This window comes from Enhydra lutris, unplaced genomic scaffold (genome assembly GCF_002288905.1).
Source record: "Enhydra lutris kenyoni isolate GAN:26980312 unplaced genomic scaffold, ASM228890v2 scaffoldscaffold33, whole genome shotgun sequence".
Classification (NCBI taxonomy): Eukaryota; Metazoa; Chordata; class Mammalia; order Carnivora; family Mustelidae; genus Enhydra; species Enhydra lutris.
In genome coordinates this window covers 15,976,577-16,003,702 of record NW_019154117.1, presented here as the reverse complement: position 1 = coordinate 16,003,702, position 27,126 = coordinate 15,976,577, and positions in this window count along the sequence as shown.

Sequence of the window (27,126 nt, the reverse complement as noted above, 5' to 3'; positions counted from 1 at the left end):
GAAATTCTTTTTGACTGGAAATCCCAATGTAGAGTCTAAAGTATAATAGGGCCATCTTCAAAGAAAAAGGGCCATGTGTTTTCAAGCATTTCTTTCAACCAGGCATTTTCCCAGCAACTACCTGTTTTCACTTATGACCATGTGCAGGCCAGACTCGTCCTGAATTGGTTTGTCTCAGGATCATGGGGAAATAACACAGCTCAGATAGAGCAGGGTGATTCCTTCACTGCAGGGGTGCCGCATCTGCTCCCCCGCCATCTTGTCTTCCCCTCAGTTCCCGGTTGTGCTTGACTTTCTGCTAATTTTTCAATCGTTCTTTTGATTTTTCTCAGTGTCTATGGATCTTCTAGATGCTTACCGTCCCTATCAACTTCTGGCTACTTGCCACGTTTTGTTCTTTAGTATTTATATCCTCCTGGCTTCTGTTGGCTTCCAGGCCTGATACATTGCTGTCTTGACCCCTAAGTTTCTTGTGGTTTGTGAAGACCTAAGGCAGCCTCATCACCCTAACAGTTCCCTGACCTGTAGCTACCCAGGCATTACCTAGCGGAGTGAAAGCAAACAAGTCATATCTTGAAGCAAAATCCCCTCCTCCTTTCTTAATTTTCTTGTATCGTAGTGCCAGGAATGAGAGGATTTTAGCTTGCATATACTTGGCTGCCTCTTTCCCATTAACATTTCCTCCACTCAGCTCCAAGAAATCTATCTCCACCCCATCACACTGTGGATATCAACGTTATATAAGACCACTCTGTCTTCACATCATGAATCTAAGCACATGACCTTGTGACCATGACCTCACACTCCCAACTATTCCCACTTTGGATTCATCAGAACCTCTAGTCTACTGACCCCTCTCTGCTAAGCAGTCCTCCAGTCTGTTAATCTCACTTCCCTATTTTTCCAGTTTGCATGCTATAATCCTTTGTTTCAAAACCACTCTCTTGGGGTGCCTGGGTGGCTCAGTGGGTTGAAGCCTCTGCCTTCGGCTCAAGTCATGATCCCAGGGTCCTGGGATCAAGCCCCACATCGGGCTCTCTGCTCAGCGGGAAGCCTGCTTCTCTTCCTCTCTCTCTCTGCCTACTTGTGATCTGTCAAATAAATAAATAAATAAAATTTTTAACAACAAAACAAAACAAAACCAGTCTCATTGTTATCTCACATTCCTCTGTGCCTTTGCATTTTGTCACATTCAACCTGGGATCAACCCCGCTGTCAGGCTTTCACACTTAAGCATCTGACAATTACTGGGGAAGAACACCACAAAGCAAATTGTTATTATTATAAATTCATAATCACTAACCTCAAGTGAACCCTCAACAGTGCCCATCAATCCTACCTATTTCTCCTAGCCAACTGCTTTGGCCCTCTCATTTCACAATTTTTCCCAAAACCGAGGATGAGGCCTACAAAGCCAGACCCTATGTGTGAACAGCCATCTTTGTTCCTTCTTTCATGGAGACAATGGAAGTTTTAAGAAAAAAAATCCCCTCAATTTTTAGTTACCAAATCTACAAACCTCCCTAATGTTCTCAGGATAATAACCAACACACTGACATAGCCTGCCCCACATCCCACAAGCCCTCAGTCTTCATGCCACGGCCACAATAGCCTTCTTTTAGATCCCTACTAATGTCATGTCCGAACTTCCCTGATAACAAGAATCACTCAAGTTATAAGATAAGTTAAAATTTCCAAGCCCACTAGATGATCCCTCAACAGGAAGAACCTAGAGAGTGATATACTTAAAAAGAGTTTCAAGTCATTCTTACTGTCAGGAAAGACTGAAAAACACAACCTATAATCTCTCCTTCCACTGGGCTTTTCAAATGTTTTTCACAGTCCTGGGAATCTCTTCCATCTTCCCTTTCTCTCCCTGTCCCTCTTCCCATCACACCAGACTTAACTCTTACTCACCTTCCAACTTTCTCCTCAAGCAGCACACCTTCACAACTGCCAACTCCACCAGCACCAAGTTCAGGAGGTGTCCTTTCTCATACCCTCTTATTGGACCACATCCCTCCATTCATGACGCTCATCCCAAGTACTCATTGTGGAATTATCTGGTAACTGTCTCTCTCCCTGCCAGCCTGTGAGGTTAGGTACCATATCCATTGTCATTGTCATCGTTTCTACAATAATTCTTAAGAATCATTAGTACTTGAATGAATGTAGAATAAATTAATGAATTAATTGACTCAAAATGGATAAGAGGTATCGGAGAGTAACAAATTACAAAATTCCTTTCCTCAACAGAAAGTACTCTAGCCTCTACTTGGATATTTTTAATTCTGGGAAATCTGTTCCATTGTTGGACAATATTAGAAAATTCATTTTCTGTTAAATTCAAGTCTGCCCCCTTGTAACCTCCCACACCAATACTAACAGTTCAGCCTTGTTGGAAATACAATCTATCTGTTTCTTCTTAATGATATTCTCTTCCAATATTTGAATACTTTTAGCATGTGTCTCCTAAGTTTTTTCTTCTTCAACATGAATTAAAAATTTTGCTTCAGCAGTTCTTGATTTGAGATGGTTCTCGTACTTAACTATCCCCTCTCCAGTTTGAGCACACTCTAATATAAACACAGAAACAAGATAGAGACCACAGAGCCATGGAGCTCTTCAGGATAGTAGCTTTAAGTCATTACTTTGAGATGATGAGGTGTCTCTCCTTCCTTCTCCTGGCCACAGTTTAAATTACAGAGTCATTACAAATTACCAAACTGCATATCTCCAAGAAGGATGGTATTTATAAGATGATGAATCCACAGGACTCATGGGATTTATTACAAGTACTTTTATTGGAGCAATTTGTTGACAAATGCCCAAAGAGAAAGACAGAGTGATCACTAATAATAAAACCTTATGAAGATCATTTCCCCAAATGCTGTCTGAGAGAGAAAGTGAGTCAGATTCCTTAACCAAATCTCAGTTTTCTGTACCCTTCCGCTAGTAGTTTTTATATGTCATCTCTGGAGAAATTTCAGATGTTTCAAATCTAAACCTTTATCAAAGCTGTGATTTATAAAAATAGCAAAGAACTTCTATTTATCTCTATTTGTTAATCCTAGCCAGCTGCTGAGAAGAATTGGAGTTTAAATCCTATTACTCTCCTGTGGACCCACCACCCAAGCCATTATGTCAAGTTGATACAATTACTTTTGGAATGAATGAGGAGGTCTGTCACACTGACCGTTTCCAGCGCTCAGGAAAAGAAATAGTTTGGTCTTCTAGATTAAGAGAATTACATGTCCCCCCTAACAGCTGGAAACCTTTCCTAGGGTCATTCTTTCAGGCTGCCCTGAAAACCAGAGGCAGAAAAGACCATGTCATTGCTTGGCTCCAGCCCAGGGGGCCAAATGCCACTTAAGAGAGAGTGTTGAGGGCTACTTAATATGGTATGGTTTAAGATAGAGATGCTACTAACTTATAGTAAAATATGGCAATAAATGACAGCCTACAATTTGTGCCTAACTAAATTGCTCTTTGGGTCAGGACAATGCAGGACAATACTGATCCAGTATTTTTAAACCAAGAAAATTAGGAACATACCTGGGGCACTTGCTATGGGGACTGATTTATAAGAAAGAGAATCCACAATCAGAATTGACAAAAACTGCAGTTGTGTCTTACTCTATAAACTTCAACCTTCCTTCCTCTCTCCTTCCTTCCCTTCCATTTCATAATTACTTTTTAAAGAAATTTTAAACATTTCCATAATTAAAAAGTCAAAAGTAAATAAAAGGCTATTTTCAAAGAGATCACACTTCTGGTCCAATTCTATGCCTTGGTGCCCACTCACCTCCCATAGTCATTTTCATTTGTTTCTGGCTTATACTTCTTGTATAACTTCTTACCAGGAAAAAAATACATATTTATATTTCACTTATCAACATATCCTGGAAATCACTGTATCAGCTCAGAGAGATCGTCCTCATTCTCACAACTGCGGAGTACTCCATTTCGTGAACATCCCACCACTTATTCACTTAATCTCTTAAGAACGGACACATGTTGTTTCCAATATTTTGTTTATATAAACAATGCCACAGGGATGAATCTTCTGCATGTGTTTTTTTTTTCCCCCCATGTTTGCAGAGTGTATCTTCTGGCTAAAATTCCCAAAGGAGGGGGGTGCTTTATAAAAGGACAAATGCATATGAACTTGTGTTAAGCATTGCCAAATTTTTCACCAAGGTTTTGCACCTCTTAGCATTCAAGAGAAGACATAGTTTTGAGTGGCAGAGTGTTTGGGAAGGAGTAGGATGGGGATAGAGGCAGGAGAACTCTTTTCTGATGTCCTTTACAAAATTCTTTGCCCTGTCCAGCCTGGCTTTGTGGTTAAAACTCCTTTGCCAAGAATGTTTTCCCCCTGGGACGCCTGGGTGGCTCAGTTGGTTAAGCAGCTGCCTTCGGCTCAGGTCATGATCCCAGCGTCCTGGGATCGAGTCCCACATCGGGCTCCTTGCTCATCAGGGAGCCTGCTTCTCCCTCTGCCTCTGCTTGCCATTCTGTCTGCCTGTGCTCGCTCTCTCTCCCTCTCTCTGACAAATAAATAAAATCTTTTAAAAAAAAAAAAAAAAAAAGAATGTTTTCCCCTAAATTTGCTGTTTTACCTTCAGGAAGCTACTGATAACTGAACCTAAAAGTTGGTGATCCCAGCTCTGTTGTACACTCCTAGGAGTCTTCTCTCCGATGAGGCCAACACAGAGATGAGGAAAAGCCCCAAAGAGCCTTCACCATCTACCGTACCTACTTTACTGGCCATTCAACATGTGCCTCACTCAGGGCTAAGCTTCTCTGTGCTCTGGACCCCACCCTTTCTCACCTTCTCACAGACTTCCTTTCTACAGGTCCCTGCTCTATGTTTTAGAGCATCAATTTCCACACCACCACCCTCTCCCCACACCCACTGGCCATTTACCATCAGGAGACCAACACTGTATAACACCTTCCAGCTTTAGAAAGCAGAAGAAACCTTCCTTGAGCTCCCATCTGTCTTGTTACTGCCTCATTTTTGCTCCCTTCTTAGCCCAACTTTTCAGAAGTGTTATTCCCACTGCCTCATTTCCCGTGGCATAACTCCATCTGTTCCAGAGTGCGCTTCTCCTCCAATTTCAATCTTCCCTGTTTCAAATGACCAGCAAACACCATGCTGCCTGGTCTCATGGATGTTTCCCGCTTGCTTCCAAGATCCTCTGACAACTGTTGACACTGCTGATTCCCCTCCTTCCTGAGCTGTGTTCCTTTGATAGATCCAAAAAACACAATGTCTTTACTTCCCCTTCCCTTACAGACTTTTTCTGATAGTTGTTCCTGTGGGACCTGCTCTTGTGACTTCCCAGTCATGGAGTTCCCTAGGACTCAGAACTACACCATTTTATTGCTTCTTCTGTCTCTAGTGATCACACCTGTTCTTGTGACCTTTCCTAATGGGGCCCATATTAACTTTTCTCCAGCCAGCCCTCCTCCTTGAGCTCTAAACTCATTATTTGACAACTCTGCTTTGTGGCTTTACTGACATCTTAGTACAGGGTGGCCAAAATGGAACTCCTGATACTCGTCCTTAAATCTATGTCCCCAACGCAGGGGCCATCCTTAATTTTGTCATTTCCTTCAATTCCCACAGAGAGTTCATTAGTGAATTCTGCTTTTTCCTACCTTCAAAATGCTTCCCAGTTAGTTGGATCTCCCCGCTTTCCCTGCCTCCACTGTAGGCCAGGGCTCATGACCTCTTGCCTGAGATACTCAACATGCCATTGACTGACCTTCCCTCTTGCACTCCTGCCCCTCAATCCATGCTTCATCAAATGGCTGGAAAGATGTTCTAGACATAAATCGGTCAAGTTCAGTAGCTTTTTTTTTTTTAAAGATTTTATTTATTTATTTGACAGAAAGAGATCACAAGTAGGCAGAGAGGCAGGAAGAGAAAGAGAGGAGGAAGCAGGCTCCCTGCTGAGCAGAGAGCCCGACATGGGGCTCGATCCCAAGACCCTGGGATCATGACCTGAGCCGAAGGCAGAGGCTTTAACCCACTGAGCCACCCAGGTGCCCCAAGTTCAGTAGCTTTTGTTTGAACTCAGAATAACCAAACTTAAGGGCCTTGCATGCCTGGCCTTTGAATAGTTCCCCAGTGGTCATCTCATTCTACCGTTATTTCTATTGACTTTCTTTCTGTTACTCAGATGTACTTAAGCTCTTCTCTGCCTCTCTACATACTTTCATTTTGTCTTTAAGATTGAGCACAAGTGTCATTTTTATAAGAAAGCCTCCCCTGAGTTCCTTATAAAGGACCTAGCTCCTAACTTACTATTCTCTCATTTTCATGTTTGTTTCATTCGTAATACTTATTGCTGTTTGCTGGGGCTTTTTGGCCAACTGCCCCCAACTCCACACATATTTGCTGATGCATCCCCAGACCTACCACACTGGCTGCAGATGATAGGAACTTAATGACATTTTTGAACAAGTGAATGAATTAATGGATGAATGTAAATGCCACAACAGTAGGGACCATTTCTGCCTTGTTCATTCCAGGGTTCTCATCACTCAACACAAGAGAAAAACTCAATAAATATGTGTTGGATTAATTCTGCAGCCCGCATCTTAGAGCCAAGGAAATTGAGTCTTAGCAACCTTGAGCAACCTCCTCCTGATCAGTCCAGCAGTAAGAAGGAAGAACCAGGACCTAAAACTGCACATCTCACAACTCAATTCTTGTAACAGTCAAGCTGGAAGGGTCTTTGGAGATTATTTTATCTAACAGCTGAATTCTATAAATGGAGAAGTTGAAGTTCAGGACAGCGAAATGACACATTCAACTCATCTGGTTTTGACCTATTTTGTAGGACCAGCTCTATGATCAACTAGCGTGGTGAACCTAGTTACATTACCTTCCTTGCCCTTCACTGTCCATATCTGTACAAGGAGTTGAGAGGGACTGGATGGCATTATTGTAGCATTCCTAGATTTCAGGGTTTTTCCAGCCCCGGACTTCTGACTCTTCTTTTCTCAGTTTGCTCCTGCTCCACCCCCGCTGTTTGTGTCTCATTTTAAGGTGAAAGAGAAAATTAAGTTGCATGACATGCGCTTTGTTCTCTACTCCAATAAGACCATGAGGGAAAAAAAAGGAAAAAAAAATAATAATCATAAAGTTTTCCCATCTTTATGTACCTGAGGAAGAACAAGAGTGCCACCTGAAAACCACCTTAAGGGAAGGTGAAATATATCCTCTAGTTCCTAGCCATAGGTGAAAAAGTCTGTCTGTAATAGTCATTCAGAAGAAATATCATTATCAATCCCTGTAATGAGGCAATAAATTGGAAAAGCAAAGGGTAAAATGATGTTCATGGTAATAACTGAATATAAAATTCCTTGGTGTGTATGCAAGAAAATGAATAACCCTACATTTCTGTGGTTTTCACTTTATTTTCACTGCTGGTGAGGAGTGACTTATACTGCAAGAGGACAAACCATTCTTATTTACACTCAAAATGTCAAATCCATTTGCACTCAAAATGCCGTCACCTTGCATAACTCTACCAATTTAACCTGCACAGAAAATAAGAGCTAAAAGCAGAATATGAGGAGACCTGGAATATTAAATCTGCTCTCTTTTCTTGCAGGCTTGATCAAACACCCTGATTTGCAGCAACCATTCCAAGATGGAAGTGTTTTGAATTCTAAAATAGCTTAGCACCAAATGTGTCATAATTATCTGAACCTATATTTAGAATGATGAAATTTGCCATGAAATCCGAAATATGCTTCAAATGTCAGTCTTATTTTTAATTAATATGCCAATCCACCTTTGCAATAATCAACTTTTACAGTCTCCCAGTGCTAGAGAACTTGGACGCTGTTTGTATGTGTGGTTTTTTTAATCTCACAATTATGATAATATAGTTCTCCAACAGATCTTTCCTTCTCTACAGATTGTCAAAGGAAATCGGATTGCATCCCCATGGTATATTTCATCTATAAAAGCCCAATGATATGAAATGAAATGTCCTGTCATCAAGGTCACAAGTTACCAAAATCACTAACACCATCACATCCACCATTCTTATGATCTGATATTTGTTGTAAGCGGGTAATAGGTGATAGTGCTTTGGTCAATCCATTTCTTTTTACTTGTATTTGAGGGTAATGGTTCTGGAAGTCCTGGATTTAAAAGAAATGCGTCTTTTATTTTTTAAGGCGGATATGGCTTTTGAAAACATGATCAAATATAAATTGTGACCATTCATTTCACACTCCTTTCTAGGGCTCTTTAGTATTTTTCATTGCATTTCTGAATATTTCATATTTGATAGAAACTTTAAAGAACAGTTATGTGGAGTCTTTGAACTGTAACAAGTCTGTTACCGCCTCAAATTATGGTGTATAAATAGAAAGCTTTCTGCTAATACTGATTTTCTTACCTTCACAGACTCATTTGGTGAGAGAGACAACAGTTTTCCAGAAGTGTCATACACATCTTGAGACTCGCCTGCCACTGCAAACAGGAAGACACTGGTTATAGAAGAAGTAAGAATGCCTGAAAAACAGAAGAAATACACAGTGGAGAATGTCTAGAAACTCTGTTTTATCAACCAGACAAAGTAATTTTATGTTTTTTGTACCTAAAAAAATTTAGGCTTATAGATATAGATAGTTCATTTCGGTTTACTTTTAGTTTATTGTACTTTAAAAGATATTCTTTGACAATTTGGAAATTCAGAAACTTGTACTTCCCCAGCGATGGTTTGAAAATCACATCATAGAAGATGTCTGTCTTTATAGAACTATGTCACTAGGACTAGAGATTACAAACAGCCCAAAAGCCATTAGTACCTATGAGAAGCTGAGTAAGCATATAAGAACAACGATATTCACTTGGTTCTTGCTCAACTGACCTGAAATGGAACATGCAAGCTTTGAACTCAGGTATCTTGAGACATCACGGTGTTGCCAAGAACAGAAACTCCAATCATTCCGTAACGATTCTCCAAATCGTAAGGCTGGAGGGCTTTGTTCTGTTCTTAGGTCATGATGTCGGCCTCATATTTCTCTGATGTGGATGAACACCTGTTCACCTTCTATTACCTTTAGGAAGATAACACAATCTTCATTAGAACAGCATAGTAGTATTGAAAAGCACCCCATTGGGGATTTTGTGCTTATGAATTTATTTATCAATCAATATCCAATTTATACGTAGCAGATAAGACACTGGGTGGGAAAAACCTTGCCCTCATGGAGCTTGCAGTCCGACAGGGAAGGCATACGGAGCAAGCAACTGTGTGAATACATTTAAGACTCAAATTATGATAAATGCTATGCAAGAAAGGGAAAGGATAACATTTATTGCACAGGGACTCTAACCTAGTTTAATGGATTAGGAAAGACTTGCCCGGGGGAATCATCTTTAGCTGGGACGCAAGAAGAACGAGGACAGCAATGGAGAGTAGCAGCGTGGACAGTCCAGCAGAGGAAAACTAGGTCTCTTTTCCTTGCTGCCACAGAACCTGTTTTACCGTGTGTGTATTCATTTCTCAGTGGAAAACACTGGCTCCATACAATTATACTTGAATCATTAAAACCTTGCTCTTAAATTCCACAGCTTCCCTGAAGTTTTTTCCCCCCAGTTCTATAATTCTACTTTCTATCAGTGCTATACAGATGTGGGCAAGACTAGGGTTTTCCTTTAACCAAGGCAGCTTCTAAGGCTTGTCCTTCCACAAACCTTCTTTGCCTAAGATTTCAGTTGCTGCCTCTCAAATCTCCCCGGTAAGATCTTAACGTGCAATGAGCATTAGCCTGGCAGTTGCCCTCTCCTCAGCTCTTGCTCCATCGTTCCGAGATACAGGGGTGGAGCCCAAGACCTAGGCTTGCCAAGCAAGCAATGCACTGTCCTGATCCATTGTGACAAGCTTATGAGAACCAACCCAAAAGATGAACATTTCCAAGGTAGGAGAAAAAAGACAGAGATGGAGAGAAATAATTTCTCATTATGTTGTTTTGAACCTCGATACAGATTTACTGATATATATTTGACACATAACACTGTGAAAATTTAAGGTATACGACATGTTTGTATACATTTATATAAAATAAATACATTTATATATTGCAACACGACTGCCATTGTAGTACTCATTAGCACCTCTATCACGTCATATCATTATCATTTCTTTTTAGTGGTTGGATCGTTAAATTTTAGTCTCTTAGCAAGTTTGATGGTTATAATACAATATTTTTGTTTACATTCACTACACTGTGAATTAGATCTGTAGGATTTATTTACAATTCACTGCATGATTATACCCTTAAGCAGTATCTCTCCTATCCCCACTCCTACCTGCTGGTAATCACCACTTACTCTCTGTTTTTACAAGTCCAGCTCTTTTAGATTCCACGTGTAATTGATACCATACAGTATTTTCTTTCTCTGTCTGACTGATCTCACTTAGCATAAAAGCCTCAAGGTCTATCCATGGTGCTGCAAATGGCAGGATATCTTTTATTCACATAGACTTTCTTTAAAAAAAAAAAAGATTTATTTATCTATTTGAGAGAGAGTGAGTGAGAGAGAGCATGAGTAGAAGGGGCAGAAGGAGAGGGAGAGAGAATCTCTAGCAGAGTCCGCACTAAGTGTGGAGTTGACATGGGGCTCAATCCCACGACCCCAAGATCACAACCCAAACCAAACTCGAGAGTCAGACATTCAACCGACTATACAACCCTGGTGTTTCCGACACAGATTTTCTTAAAGCCAGACACATCCCTGGAATTTTTCATTAGATGAGATAATGACTTTCCCCACCTTATATTATTATCTTAGTGAGTTTTTTTTATTTGCAAATCAGAGTCCAGATATATATATATATATATATATATATATATATATAAAACATACACTTATAATTTACTATTTATTATATATATAAATTTAGTATTTTATATAGTATTTTAAATATATATATTCATGTTAAACATACATTTAATATAAATATACATTTATTTATATATAGATAAATTACATTTATCTATATATAGTATTCTCTCTCGATATATATACATATATATATAGCCTGTGTCAGTCTTCTATCTGGTTTGTGTTGTGAGCTCTAGCTATGTGCAAAGCTCTGCCTGAAGTCCTGAAGCCTTCCACAAAAGGCAAAATCATTCTACTTCAGCAAGAGTGGAATGTCAATTCACTCCAACCAAAGGCCACCAAGAACACACCTAGGGATGGCTAAGCCGAGGGGTTTATTTAGCAAGGGAGAGTGGATACCATGAGGAACTGTGAGTGTCTCACTAAGAGACTGTTAGAAAGGGCTCAGGGTCACCTGAAGGAGAGACTAAGGGAGCAGGAGCTCTCTTAGGATTGGAGGCTGTCTGAAAATGGTGACAATTCTACGGTTGGCTCTCTCAAAACATAACTCTTACCTCTAGGAAGGGCAGACTAGAATGACGAGCCAGCTGTACTTGGTATAAAAGAGGCCGCTCCCCATATTAGCCAACAGAGGGGATGGTTGGTATTTTGTGAGTTACACAGTGATTTTATTTTTCTGTGCGCCTGACAAAATTACAAAGTCTTGAATGTTCTCATGTGATCATGGGCTGAAAGGGAACTTGCCTGATGCTGGCATTTCAGTAAGATGGTGTATGTCCATACAGGAGAACAACACAGTAGGGCTGTGAGCTCCAGGCCAGCGTCTCAAAATACTGAGTCCTGGCTGTGAGCATCAAACTGCTTCCTGGATGTTTGGGGCTGCTGTTTTGTTGTGTGTGTGTGTGTGTTTTTTTTCCCTATCTTTCTTGAAGGTTAAAACATGTAGAATCACAGTGAGAGCCTCTAGATCTCTTTTAGGTTGAACCCAACCCTTCTATTCCTAGCAGTCCATGCACAGGCAGAGTAGGAAGGTGGTCCCCCGATTCTGTTTGGGAAGAGCTATGAAGGCCTTGGTAAAACCTCTTAATTTCTCTGTGGCTCAATAATGATGCCAGATTCCCATTAACGGAGATCAAAGTCTCTCACTTCCTAATGAAAGAAATGCCATAAAATACAAATACCCTGAGGAAAGGCAACACATTGTTTACCTTTTCACCTCTCCCAATAAGGACATGGTGACCCACAGACAGAACATATTGGGATCATCATTCCCGAAGGAAGCACAAAGGAATTTTATGTTCCTTTACTGAGCACAACATGGATAGAGGAATCCTAAGTTCTTTCCCACACAGAGGGCGACCTGGTTCCCCTTGTTGATTCCCTGTTCTCTTCCATTTACCTCCGAGAAAACCACCAATAGACAGAGGAAAGGCTATTCTGGGTCCAAATTAGCTCAACCAAGAGGCTAAGTTCCCACCTCAAGGAAGTGTAGCTTCGTGATCTGCACAGAGTGGGCAGGAAATGCAACAGGCTTGCCAAACCCAGAACCTTCCTCTCACAAAATTTAGGGACCTGTCCTTTACTTCTGTGCATACTATGAACTGATCTTTTTAATTTCCAAGAACCACCTTGACTTCTTTCCTTCCTGCTATAGAATACATCATCATGCCCTAGTAATTTCCCTCCTGAATCATCCTTTGCCCTCACTAATGACATCAGGCCAGAACAGGTGGGAAGGAACTGAAGGAATTCGATTTCTACCAGAAGGTTCTAGCTATCTCTCTCCTCTCACCAGTCATTAACCTTCTCCTAAAACAGGTATCCATTTCACTTAACCACTTTCTTCCCACCTGCCTGATGAAGAAAAGACTGGTGTTGCAAGAATGAAAGTGTGATTTATTTATTCTTTTATTGCCAAAAAGATCTGTTCATACTGAATGACCCATGTCACCCTTTTTAATCTTTCTTTCCAATTAGTCTCTCCGAACTGGAATAAAAAAGAATAAATGAAACAAGATGGGATTGGGAGGGAGACAAACCATAAGAGACTCTTAATCTCACAAAACAAACTGAGGGTTGCCGGGGGAGGGGGAGTAGGGAGAGGGTGGAGGGTATGTGCTATGGTGAGTGCTGTGAAGTGTGTAAACCTGGCGATTCACAGACCTGTACCCCTGGGACAAATAATACATTATATGTTAATTTAAAAAAATGATTCATTCATTCATTTATTCATTAACAAAAAACTTATTGAGAGCCTCCCACCAGTGAAGGAAACTGATATCAGAGAGCTTCCTGATAAATAAAAGGAAGAGAAAAGAGTTCTCTGGAGGGGATGCGAGCAGGAAGTCATGGAGGGAGACAAAGGGCAAAGAAAAGAGAGCACTGTCTTTCGTCATTCCCTCTGTGAAGTTTGGGTCCTGTTGGGATGTTCAGGCTCAGACTTTCTATCACTCCATGTGAGCCAACAAATCCAAAACTCCTAGGGAAAAAATTTAATATGCAACCCTCAGGATATGAAGACCCTGGCCCTAGCTACTTCGGCAGTGACTTGGTAGAATTTCAACATTCTCATTTGAGAGCACAGGACAGTTACTGGGCTACCGTGGAAATAAAAACTAAACACTAAAAAATGCAGCTCTGAAATAGTGTGGTCCAAGAAATCGCTGAGGTTTGGAATGAAATATGTTTGTTGTAGGATAAGAATAGGTATGTTAATCTCATGCAATTTTATCCTTTGGGTTTCTCTGGCATTTTTAAGTGAAGTGATCTTATTTTCAATAACCTTAATAAAATTTGAGTTTGAGAGAAGCATTAAAAAAATCCATACTTCATCCCAGGTCAATGTTCTGCTCTATTTTAATTTTTAAGGCAATGTGGGGGAAAAAAAGTGCAAAAAATAAAAGAAAGTCTCTGTTAATGGTGAGGAAGGATGAGCAGGGCGGTATGTATTTTGAAACACATTCATTTCCAACCTGAGTGAGATTTTTGTGGCTTGCCCCAGGTGGGAAAAATGTCATTGGAAAAATTGCTTACGTTGTCTTCAAAATTATGATATATTTAGCAGAAAGAAAATGAAATTTGTACTATAAACTTTTGTGGGCTTGACTGGTATGTTATCTGTGTGCTTTTTTCTGTTTTATATTCTTTATTTTTATAGAAAATTATAGCATTTTCAGTATCTGCATAGGAGAAGCCACAGAGAGCTAAGGTAAGTAATACCCGGCTATCTAAATCAGTTTCAATCTGCCTTTTGCATATATCTGCCCCATTTTAGTCTGCCCATGTTTCTGTTATTCATCTACTGTTGAAGAAAACTCCCACTGGTATCGTACACAATGTCCATAGGTATTATAAATATCCTTTCATTTTTCTCCACTGAGGGATAAAGCACGGGGTCAATTCAAAGTCAATCTTAAATTTTTAAGGAAGGCAAGTATATCATTTGCATACAGATCAGCAAGCTGTCCTTTAGTTAGGGAAAGATTTACAGATACTTTAAAATCAGGCCTAATCTATAAAACAAACAAGCACAGAGCTAAAGCGAAGCCAGAGAAAGAGAGAGAGAGAGAGAACATATCAGATTGTAATAGCTTTGAATGTTGGTCACAGAAAAAATTTCTTCCTGTAAATTGCTTTTGGGTAAGATTCCAGAAGCCCCAGTGTGACCTAAACTGGGGAGCCTGATCTGGGAGAGCTCACGAGCGGCTCCCGGGTGCCAGGCATCACTGAATTGCCACTTAAACTCACCACCATAAAGTGTAGATTTCAGGCACCCCTTGGTTTGCGGTTTTGTTGTTGTTATTTAAATAAAACCTCCCCCCCCCCCATTATCTCTGGCTTAATCAATGCATGCTTGCAATTTGCTTTGGTCAAACAGAACTTAGCCGTAAAGGTCATCCTCTGAAAATCATTCGTGTTCCTCTGGCCACCCCGAGGGAAAAACACAGTATCCTAGGAACAGCCAGGGCAGATGGCCGGGACCCAGGCACGTGTTCTGCTCCAGGACTTAGTCATGGAGATGGCTCTCTCAGATCTCCTTAAGGGGCTGCCTGCGTGACCCCAAGTCAGAAGATTAGGGACAGGAAGAAATAAAAGGGCAGAAGAGAGACAGCGACAAGACAAACTGCACTTAGCGATGACGTGGGTGTCTGGAAGCCAGGCCAGACCCTGGAGACTCGAGAAGTATTGCTCTCATAGAACTTCTCTGCTCACATTCTCACCTCCCATCCCCCACATCACTACCTTGAGGTTGACCTGCTCCCTCTTCTCTGGACTCGCACTAGTCCTGATTTAAACCCAATGTGCAGAAAGGATCAGCTCTTCACACTTTCTAAGGTGTCAGTGAGGAATCACAGCTTGGAGGGTAACTTCCCCAAAGCAAATTATTAGTCTCCTAATCATTACAAAGAAATACCCTTCAAAATGATAACTACAAAGTACAAAAACTTACAGTGTTATTTATGGTTAGCTCCCCCAAACCACATAATTACAAAATTATTTTTAAAATTACAAGAAAAAAAAAAAAAAAGGAAAAGAGCCCTGACAGTTTGGTTTTATATGAGGAAAGGGTGGAGAGTCTCTCCCCCAGCATCCAGCAGACACGATCATTGTTTCCTGCACATGCTCAGGAAGCACCGTTTGGCCTGAGCTGTTAGTAGGTATTTTACACACAGATGCACAAAGACAAAGATGATTGAAACTCTAAGAGAAAGAGAGTGTAGGCTTTCCCTGAGCTGTCAATATGTTTAGGTGGACTTTGGGTCTCTAAATTACAGGTAGTACATACATCATTTTCCAAACCTCTTTATCCACAGAATCTGTTTTGAGGCATATATCTAGGTATAATCCTTTTTTTCTGTGGCCATGTCAGCTCAACCATGAGATAATCAGACAAAGTATACTTTCAAGATCCCTCCTTTAATTTTTTAAGATCTCCGTTGAACACCTTATCACTTGCCCTTCCACTCCTACCGCTTTTCCATCTTCCTCCTATTCCCACCCCAGCTCATTTCAGCTGGTCACTCCAGCTCTGCTTTTAGGACTTCATTCAGGCATGATCTCTTCCAGAAGTGTTCCTTGACTTCTCCCAGCTTCCGCCCTGTATTAGTTTCCTAGGCGACTGCAGCAAATCACCAACAACTGGGTGTCTTATTGCAACAGAAATTTATTCTCTCAGAGCTCTGGAGACCAGAAGTCTGAAATCAAGGGGCTGGGAGGGGCACGCTCCCTCTGGAGCCTCCAGAAGACAGTCCTTTCTCGCCTCTTCCAGCTTCTGATGGCTGTTGACATTTCTTGGCTTTAGAAATAAGACTCTAATCTCTGCCTCCATCTTTGCATGTCCTTTTCCCCACGTGTCTATATCTTCTCCTCTTTCGTCCATCCTAGGGATACACTGTCATTGGATAAAGACCAACCCTAATCCAGGATGATCTCATCCCAGATCCTCAACTTAATTACATCTGGGAAGAGCTTTTCCAAATAAGGTTCTGGGTGGACACACCTTTGGGGGGACCATCATCCAACCTACTACACACCCCAGGCTCCTTCACTTACCTCACTTACCTCCCCCATGCTTTGTCGGTACCTCTGGCTTGTGTTTGCCTTGGCATTTACTGTACTGTGTTGTAATGACTTGCATCCCTGCCCCCGCCCCCGCATCATACCTCTCTATCCTGTGAGATGCTGGTGGGCAGCATCAGTGCCTTATATGTCTTCGAATCTTTATCACCTGTGCAAATGGTTTTTATAAATGTCTGAACGAGCACACGATTGACCCTTCATGCAAACAGCTTCCTGCTCTCTTAAGGCTTTTGCTATGTATCCTCCTTCCTTTCCCTACATGATAGTCAATGATTTCTAAATTGTAACTGTTCCCCCATAGTTACCTTCTTTATTATTTATTTTTCTTACTTGAGTAGAGTTGGCATACACTGTCCCATTAGTGTCAGGTGTACAAAACAGGGATTCAGCTTCTCTACATGTTATGCTACACTCACCGCAAGCGTAGCTGCCATCCCTCACATCATCAGTTACCTTTTAAAAATTTTGCAAGGGATTGATTCGTAATTTTGCCATTTGGTGGAAAATGGTTACCCTGTCCTCAAAAGGCTGGCATTGATGCACTGACATTGCTTTGGTAACTGGCATCATTATAATTTTTTTTTAAGATTTTATTTATTTATTTGTCAGAGAAAGTATGTGTGTGAAAGGAGGGGGAGCAGCTGGCAGATGGAGAGGAAGAAGCAGGCTCCCCATTGAGCAGGGAGCCCGATGTGGAATTTGATCCCAGGACCCTGGTATCATGACCTGAGCTAAAGGAAGACACTCAACCGACTGAGCCACCCAGGAATCCCTAGCATCATTATTTTTATTAATGTATCAAAAGGACAGTGAAATGCCTTGAAATGTGCATTGTTGTCCAAAGAACCAACTACTGCACTGTTCGCCTACTGTGATTATTATCCTCCGATGGTTTTGGACACCATAGAATGTTGGCAAGTTTGGTGGCTGCCTTATTTTGAGGTGACTAAGGTTTTTGCCTAGGTGTCTTTGCCTGGGTTCTAGCCTCAACATAGCAGCCCCCAGTAGGTTCTTTTCTATTGGGAAATACATTTACAAAACCTGTACTTTGCCCTTCAGAAACTGATCATCAATTTGGAGTGAAGGGAAATATAAACAAAGTTTGGTGCCTAATGGAGAGGTGCCACATGTGTGGTGTGGCCTCTTTTCCATGGAATCCACATAATGCCAATGTTCTAAACCCATCCGGAGCGGAGGCTTCAAGACTCCTTGGTACAATTCAAACACCCTCCCATGATTACAAGGGTCTTTTCCTTCTCTCTTCAGCTTCATCTTCCTCCTCCAAGAACAGGTGTCGGTAACACTGCATTCCATATTCTTCCCAATGTGCTCCCTCCACCTCCTTCTCCAAGTTTCTGAACATGCTGTGAGCTCTTCCAGTGCCATCATTCATGGCTTTCTCTCTGCTCCCCTGCTCCCCTCTTCTGTCTACACAACTGGGGTGTCACCTGGCTTATTCACCCTTTGAATATCAACCTAGTTTCCACCTCCTCTACAAAGCCTTCCCTGAACTCCCCAAGTCGGAAGTGAACACCCCTCCTGAATACACTCTTAGAGCTCTTACACGTGGCCACTGATTCTCTGTCCCCTCCATAAGACTGTCAGCAACCTAAGTGTTGCCAAACCTTGCTCACCTTCTTGTCCCCAGTGCTAATAAATGCCCTGGTACATAGAAGATACTCAGTACAGACTCATAGAAGGAAGGAAGGAAGGAAGGAAGGAGTGAGTGTCTTCCAGAATTAGCTGGGTGTTTGCCTGTTCTGCTTGGAAAGTGGCCAAGCCAGCCCTCAACCTCCTCTCCTCCTCCCTGCAAGTTTGAGCTCCCAGCAGGGTGTGGATGTGTGTTAGAGGAGCCCCAGTAACACCCAGCAGAATGTAGCCACTCATCTGCTTCTGTATGCTTCTAGCCATGAGAAAACGATGATCTATTTTCTGACTTTGATGCTTGTTGCATTTTAATGAAAATAAAAATACCATTTCCTTTTCTCACACTAACGATGAGAGGAGGCTTCCGGATAGGCAGAGATGCCAAAGTTTCTTTCCTGATTTCTTTGCCTCCCTTACCTCATTTAGATTCCATTGCTTATTGCATCAGAATAAATCATCAGAGTCTGCCCAAATTGAAGCAGCTGCTAGCTTTCCTGGTTTTCCCTAAAGGCTGGATAGGTTTTTTGCTAAGGTGCCCTCATATGGAAAAGGCTACTTCGAGATGTGTTCAGCAGGCCTGCAGAATGTGGTTACACCCCCTAACTGGCACTCCTTCATTTGTTGATTCAACAGGAGCTCTCAGAATGAGTGAATGAATGGACGGATGGAGGATGTCTTCCAGAACTGAGTGCCGTCTCTTTCTTTGCCCCTCCAATACTTAGCCATCTGGCCTGGAGCCTGTTCTGGAAAAGGTTAGAACAAGATATCTATTCATCTTCATGATCCATCATTTTTAAGAACTAAAACTTAAATCACCCTGTTCTCTGACCCTTTGAAGACTAAGCAGGATCTGCAGTTAGTATCCTTTTGTTTCATAATCAAACACGTTCTTAATTCTCTGGGCTATAAATCAAATTATCATAGATTTTTCAAAAAAAATTTTTTTTTAATTTTAAAGACTATTCTCAGAGCACATCCTTGCCAGCCTTTGGTGTGGTCAGCGGCCACTGACCACACTGACCATTCTGGTGATGTGTTATCTCTTCGTTGTTTTAGTTTGCCTTTTCCTATGACATACAATGCACACATTTTTCAAGGAAGAGAAGTCTTCCTGCCTCCAGACCCTGCTTAGAAACTCCAGAAAGAAGGTTACCTCTTCAGTTCCCAGCTGCCTGCCTTGAGGGTAAAGATAGGAAAATGGTGATAACAGGATTTTAGATCTGTTTTTTCAGGTTCTGATCCTGACCGATAAATTCCCCGGGAGCAAGATATCCTTCGACAACGGCAAGCATGCTCTGTCAGATGATTCTTTTACATGAAGAGCAAAAATTTTGTTTTAAAATATGAACTTGAACAAGAAATGTTTGGCAATGAGAAAGAAGGACTACAAAACAAGGTAACTGGCCCTTTATTGCAGTCTCTGGATAGTTGCCCAGAGAGGATTACATTCCGTGGGGCCAGAGTTTCGAATCAATTTATGGTCTTGGTGGTCTGGATGGCACAATAGATTTCCTACTTGCTACTCGATCTGTAAAACCCAGACGGTCCTAATTTAAAGCCAGACTTCACCAAAAATCATTCCAATAGACGAACTCCTGTGATCCTAAGTGAAATGAATTTAGACGTCACAGATAAAATGTTTTGTGAAGGTCTATGATAATTAAACATCTAATGAAAATGCAATATGACCTATCGTCTACTGTAGTAAGTGGAAGAAAGATGTGTTTATGTAGGTCTTTAGATAAATAGTACTTTGGGTACCATTCTTAGCGTTAGAGAACCTTATGAGATATATTGAAATGTGTAACTGCAGTAAATATCTATTGGTATCAGCGAAGTTGTCTTTTTAAGCCCTTAACATGCATTTAACTTGGGATCGGTAAGTTTACACCACTTAGCTTTACTTTATGTTCTTCACTAAATTCTTAGCAACTGGCCCTTTTTAATGGGCACCTTGCTTTCTCCAAAGATGAGTGATCTAATCCTCCCACTAGGTTTCCCTTTGGGTGAAGAGAAAATTGCTTGAACTGCATATTACCAGATATCCCTAGCCTTGTCCCAGTGCCATTAGTGCAATGACATCTGTCTTCACACTGTTCGATGGAATTCCTCTCAGCACATGAGAGACATGGTACAATGGAGAGGTGACCTCCCTAGCCTGGGCTCTTTAGAATATGATAGTAGATATTTTCACAAGCTAGTCAAAAATATTTATCCTTATCAAGAATTGACTAAGGGCAAATAGGCCATAAGTGAGATAATCCACAATATTCACCATATTATTCTGAACAGAGGGAGAAAAGAATTCCAGCTTCTGTCATGGGTAAAACGAGAGTAGTCTTTTTGAGAGAATGCTAAACTCTCCATACTGGAACCAGGTTTTCCCCTGGGGACTGACAATTTCTAACTCAGAAAGGAAAGCTAATGACAACCCCTTAGCCAGAGTTCGCCAGGAGCCAGACCAAAATCTGCTCTATGTCACTCCCACTCTCCAGTAGACATAGAGCCACTTAAGACAAAAAAAGTTCATCTTACTTTGGCTGTGCTTGGAAGATCTCAGCCTCATGGAATTAACAAGTCCTTCATAAACTGAGAGGAAACAGCTGTCAGAAGGTTGCCAAATAAATAATAGAGAAGTCACTTGCGAAGAGTTTTAATGCATGTCTTATAGACAATCTATTGACAAGTGGCTGTAGATACCAGAATCACGCTATATCACCCATCCTCAGAGGTCTTCCATATGCCAGGCACTTACAGCTGCAAACAAAGGTATTCTTCCTGCCCTCAGCAAGTTGAAGGACCAATGAAAATTATACACAAATAATTACGGTGGAAAACAACAAACGATGTAATAGAAGCAGATTCCAACGTCTATAGGTGCCCAGATGAAAGAAGATTAATGTGTCCTTCTTCAGGAAGGAAGGCATTCACCACCAGGCTAAAACTCCCCAAACTACACATATCCATAGCAACAAGGACGCCCAAAGCCTTGCTATTCGGAGCATGCTGTCCAGGCCAGCCACACTGGCATCACCTAAGAACACCTTAGAAATCCTCCAAACTTCAGAGTCCTCTACTAACTCAGTCTACATTTTAATGAGGTCCACGGGAGTTTCATACACCCATTCATTTTGGGAAGCATTAGTCTAGAACAGTGTTTCTCAAGCTTTAGCATGCTTCAGAATCACCTGCAAGGCTTGTTAAAGACAGATTCCCTTACGCTAACCCCAGCATTTCTCATGCCGTAAGTCTGGGTAGGGCTCTAGTACTGGCACATCCAGCAAGTTCCCAGAGGATGCTGATGCTATGATCTAGGGATCATCTTGATAATTACAGATGTAGATCATGCTTAATATTGAATCCAGAGAAAGAAGAGAGCATGGAATATCTCTATGGCGATTTAAGAAAACTACCATATGACTCTGATATCTTGTGTACTCAGGAGCAAACCTGCTGGTCAGTGGTTCATCAAGAATGATACTTCCATCCCATGTGCCCTGCCCAGATTATAAGATGTGCAGTGGTAAAGGACAGGACTTCTTTTGCTTGCCATTTTATCCCCAGACCCTAGAGCAGAGTAGGTGCTCAATAATATGACGTTTTCTTTTTCCATGAGTCAAGCGTGGAAGATCCTGTTCTCTGACAGATTGTCCATCCTTATCTACACCACTGGTCGGAAAAGGAGACACTGAGTCTCCTGGAATAGGCCACATGTTCAACTTGCCAGAAAATCCCAGCAATGAGAGGACATTGAACATTTATCCAGCTATTAATAAAATAACCCTGGGTTTCTCATTTGTTTATGGTGAACACACATCTTCTAACACACACCAGAGAGGGCAGGCCAGGAGTTGATCACAGAAAGTCATCTCAAAAGCTTAACATCATAGACAACAGCCTAGGTCAAACCAAGTAGTTTAAATTCATAACTGTTCAGGTGAAACAAATTGCCAAGGGTTAGAGTCCATTACTTAGAGTGGTCCCTCAAAAGTTCTATTACCTGGAAATCTCCCCTAGATGTTTAATTTATGTTGAATTTTCAGGTCAACTACATCATTTAGTGGTAGATTACAATGGTCAGTATACAGGAGAGAAACTAAGAGAGCTTTCCCCACATCCTCCATAGACTCTCATGCCTTTTCAAGGGTCTGATCATTTCTACATTAATTTTTTATGCTGAAAATTTCATAAGAAATACAAATCATGAATCCTTGAATGTACCATTACCCCCATGTGGTGTTTATTCATTGACTCTACTTATCTTGCTTTTTCTCCTCCATTTCCGCTGCCTGTTCTAGTCCACACAAGCTCCAGGAAATAAGAGGCTGGGTTGGAAAGCTTCCGCCTGGCATTCTGGATGTGTCTACTTTGATTATTATTCAATAATTCCAACCAGTCACACATAATGTAATATGATTTATGGCATGTTGAGTGATAAAGCTGAAACATGCATTTATCTCAGCAGTTAAGAATCAGTAAAAATAAGAACAAGAAAATAATATCCTCACCCACATGAAGTAAATCCATTACTCTAAATACTGTATGTATTTCCCAGGCCCTGAAGATAGAGTCCATCTTCCTTATTTTGTTGAAGAAATACAAAGTTGTTTTTTTTTTTTTCTTCTCAAAATGTTCCAGAGTTGTCAGCAAAGCCTCTAAAAGCTTAAGTTGTGAGGGAGCTATGAACTCTGTTAACACTTATTTATTCAAAATAATTGGAAAAGGCAACTGACTTTTATTCCTTTATCTTATCAAACCTTTAGAATCACCATCTTTGAGGGATGGGCTGATGCCTTAACGGCATAAGGGAAAAAAAGAAAAAACTAAAACCGCTCTAGCTACTCGTCTTGGATAACTGCTGACATCCGTGTCATCACCGACTCCCTCCTTCCAATATCAGAAGGGAAATGCATATGGTAGGTAAGGGGGCTGGTATATGATCTGCTCGGGGGCATTTGGGTGGGCTCAGTCAGTTAAACTCCTGACTCTTGATCTGGGCTCAGGTCACGGCCTCAGGGTCCTGGGATGAAGTCTGGGGTGGATTCTCTCTCCCCTTCCCCTCTGCCCCTCCCCCCACTCATGCACATGATCGCTCATCCTCTTTTTAAAAATGATGAGGAGGAGGAGGAGGATATTCTCAGCTTGGCCATCACAAATATATACACTACTCATCCTACCCCTAATATCATGGAGGACTAGATATGCCCAGTCTATATGAATATGCGCGCGCGTGCACACACACACACACACACACACACACACACACACACACTCAAGCAATATGGAAGTTTGTGGAAAGGAAAAGTTAAAAACCAACTTTTCTTTTTATTTCCCCCCTCCCAAAGGAAGAAATTAAAGGCTGAAGAGAGTTTTTACATTATCCATATAATTACCTAACCTGCCCCCTTCTTTTTGCCTGGGCAGAACTAGCTGTGGGGACCAAAGAATGACAGACCCTTAAAGGGCTTAATTGGTCTCATATTGCCAGAAGTTACTGCTAGTTGTTAAATGTTACTGCACTTTCCTTCTCTCCCTGACATTTCCTTTTCTACCACTGTTAATTGCTAAGATAAGTTTTCTCTAATGACACACCTTTGTCCTTCACCTTACTCAACGGTGTGAAGAAAATAAAGAGGAGACCCATAGAAAACAGGTTAGACATTGTACCCTGAAGGTTGATAATATATGATAGTGTCATTTCAATTCTCTCACGACCTTTGTGGTACATTTTATGCAAAGAATAATGAACAAAAATATCTTAGAGAAATTTCCTGAACTTCATGTCCTATACACATAGACATTTTCTTGCAATATTATAAGGGGTGAGAGGGGGTGAAAGGGGGTTGGGGAAAATCAAAAAAGACACTAAATTCAAGGAAGTGTCCTTTTAATGGAGTCCATTTGGCAATTTAGCAAATAAATCTCTTTACCCAGATCCAAAAGGAAGCTAGATGATGGTGAATTCTGTTCTGCAGGTAAAGTATTAAAATGAGCTTTTAAAGTATGCTCATTTTATACAAATCTATGGACTTAAGTCAGCAGGGATATAAGCAAATTCCAATCTTTCTTGGCCCTTCTGTCTTGGGAACTCTTTCTAGGAATTACCCATTTTCACTGAGTATAATATGACCTATTTGGCCACCTGCCTTCAGTTATACAAAAACAGTGATTAAAACTTGCCTGTGAACTCAGTCTGCAGCCTTTATCTGCCTCCTGCTATCCCAAGGTGGGAAGAAGGAGAAACTGGAAAGATTCAGAATGATGGGGAACTATCCACAAAGAGATAGACTGTTTGAAGAGCTGACCCGGAGCCATACGTGCTCCAAGGCAACAAGTGATGTGTGGAACGTGGAGAGAAATGGATTGTAACCCTCTATCCCAAATTTACTTTGTAGTCTCAGATGCTCTTTTATTTCTAGTGGAGCTATGCTGCTGTAGAGACAAGAACAGGGAACAGTGAGTCCTTCTACTATTTATTAACTGGATGATCCTTTTGCCTTGCTGAAAGATACCATCTTTATCGAGAAAAGGAAATTAATATTACCCACCCAAACTGGGCAATTCTAGAGCTCCAAATTCTCTATGAATGTGAATGTGCTATCCACAGAGCTATCAGTGAACTGAAGTACTCTTGGAATGCAGAGATTTGCAGGGATTTCCTTTCTTCTCTGAGACTTTCCTCAGAGAAGATAAAGGGAGATAATAAATACATTGTGTTCAGTAGCAATAAAGCAGACCGTCAATAAAATCACCTTTTATTGCTACAAAAGCTATTCTGGGCTAACACAACTCTAAGAGACTACAACCCACAAACACAAGAATTCATATAGGAAAAAAAAAATCAACTCTGGACCCCAGTATACATATACATTATTACTTTTGAAACATCAAAGGCACCTGAATATGTAAGGTGGTGATAACCCTTCTGGTACAGAAGGGTTCTAGAATCACTCAGATTCCCAAAAATTCTCTCTGGACCTTGCACTTTACTCATTAATTACAAAAAAATATGGCATTGTATCCCATAGTAACTGCTCTGGTGATGTCTTTATTTAGTACGTGAAGAAGAAACATGATCATTGATTCAGGTCTCATCTGTCTCTTTCCTCTCATATAATGCAGTCCCTGAATGGGCCCTTCAATGTTCAGTGGTGTCATTTTACATCTTATTTATGCCCTATAAACAAAGGGAATTCAGGTAAAGTGATGTGTGTGCTGAGCAAAATGACAAAACTATCAGCTTTATACAATAATTCCCATAGTCTAAACAGTATATATCAAGGCATTTTGTCCCTATGAATTCTATTGTCAAGGCCCTCCGTGTGGTCCTCCCTTTGTTGTGGGCTTGTTCATAAAGTTTTAAGCTGTTTATGTTTGCAGAGGAGAGAAGCTGAATAAGATATTAGAGTTGTATGGGAAAATTCTTACTCTCAGCAAAACCTAGCCTATTTATGGGACAATCTTAATGGGCGAGGTATTTTTCATTCTGACCTTTAATGGCACAAGTAAACAAAATCAATGTAGATGGTTTTCCACGGAAGAAAGTGTAGATTTTCACTTTAGTGCGAATTTGGACTTGTGTTTGCGTCTTTTCTTATTAGAATGAGTTAAGGATAATGAGTTTCCGGTTTCACCTTTGTGCCATGTTCTTACCCACTTACTCCACTTTTTTAAGCAGAGGATGTCTTTCAATGGTGTATTGAGATTTTGGCAATGAAAACATCACCCAGGTCCTTCAAGGGCATTGAGCCAAGGTCAAAACATGCTGCATCACTTTCTAACGACAGCAGAAAGCTAAGAAAACTGCTTTATCCGCTACCAAATTCAGTACTCTTAGGACCTAGCTTTGGTGTTAAGGTTGGGAATTGGGTGGGTAGAAGACTGAATGATGTAAAGTAGAAGTTTATTTGTTTAAAGTATTCCTTATTATTTCTAAAATGAACTATACTTCAAATTATCAATGAAATAAAAATACATAACTTATATTCAGATAGCATCGAAATCTTCTAAAATTATCCCACCTACTTGGAAATAGCTAATTGCCATTGCTGGTGAGGCTGTGGGGAAAATGGCAGGCTCACTCATTGCCATGGCAGCAGCAATTGGGAGGGCCATTTCTACTTTCTGACCCACTTCTAGAAATTCATTGTATGGAAGTAATTCAAAATGCAGCTTAAAGCTATAAATGTTAAAATATTTACTGCCATTATTACCTCTGGCTATAGAATTTAAATGAACTTGTGAATCCAACAATAGGGGAATAGTTAAATCAATTTAGTAGTTCAACAGCATAGAATACTATAAAGTCATTAAAAATAATTATGAATACTACATAACAGCATGGAAAATATTTATGATGTACTATTAACTGAAAAAGCAGAATATAAATTACTATGATTGCTATAATTACAACTATATAAAATATGGGTTCAAAGAGTGAAAGAGGACATAACAAAAGTGATAGAAAAAACATTTTGTGGTGGTCAGAATAAAGGTACAATTTTCAACATTATATTTACTTTAGTGACTTTAAAATTAATTTTTTGGCAATTAAGAATACTTTTTCTTTATCTGTAAACATTTTTTTATTATGTTAGTCACCATACACTACATCATTAGTTTTTGATGTCAGGTTCCATAATTCATTGTTTGCATAGAACATTCAGTGTTCCATGCAATACCTGCCCTCCTTAATATCAATCACTGGGCTCACCCATCCCCCTACCTCCCTCCTCTTTAAAACCTTCAGTTTGTATCTCAGAGTCCACAGAATCTCATGGTTTGTATCCCCTTCTGATTTGGCCCAATTCAATATTCCTTTCCTTCTCTCAATGTCCTCTATGTTATTTCTTATGTTCCACAAGTAAGTAAAAACATCAGGGAAATAGAAACAATCATCAGAAATTATTATCAGCAGTTGTATGCCAATAAGTTAAGCAACCTAGATGAAATGGATGCATTCTTGGAAACCTATAAACTTCCAAAACTGAATCAGGAAGAAACTGACAATCTGAGTA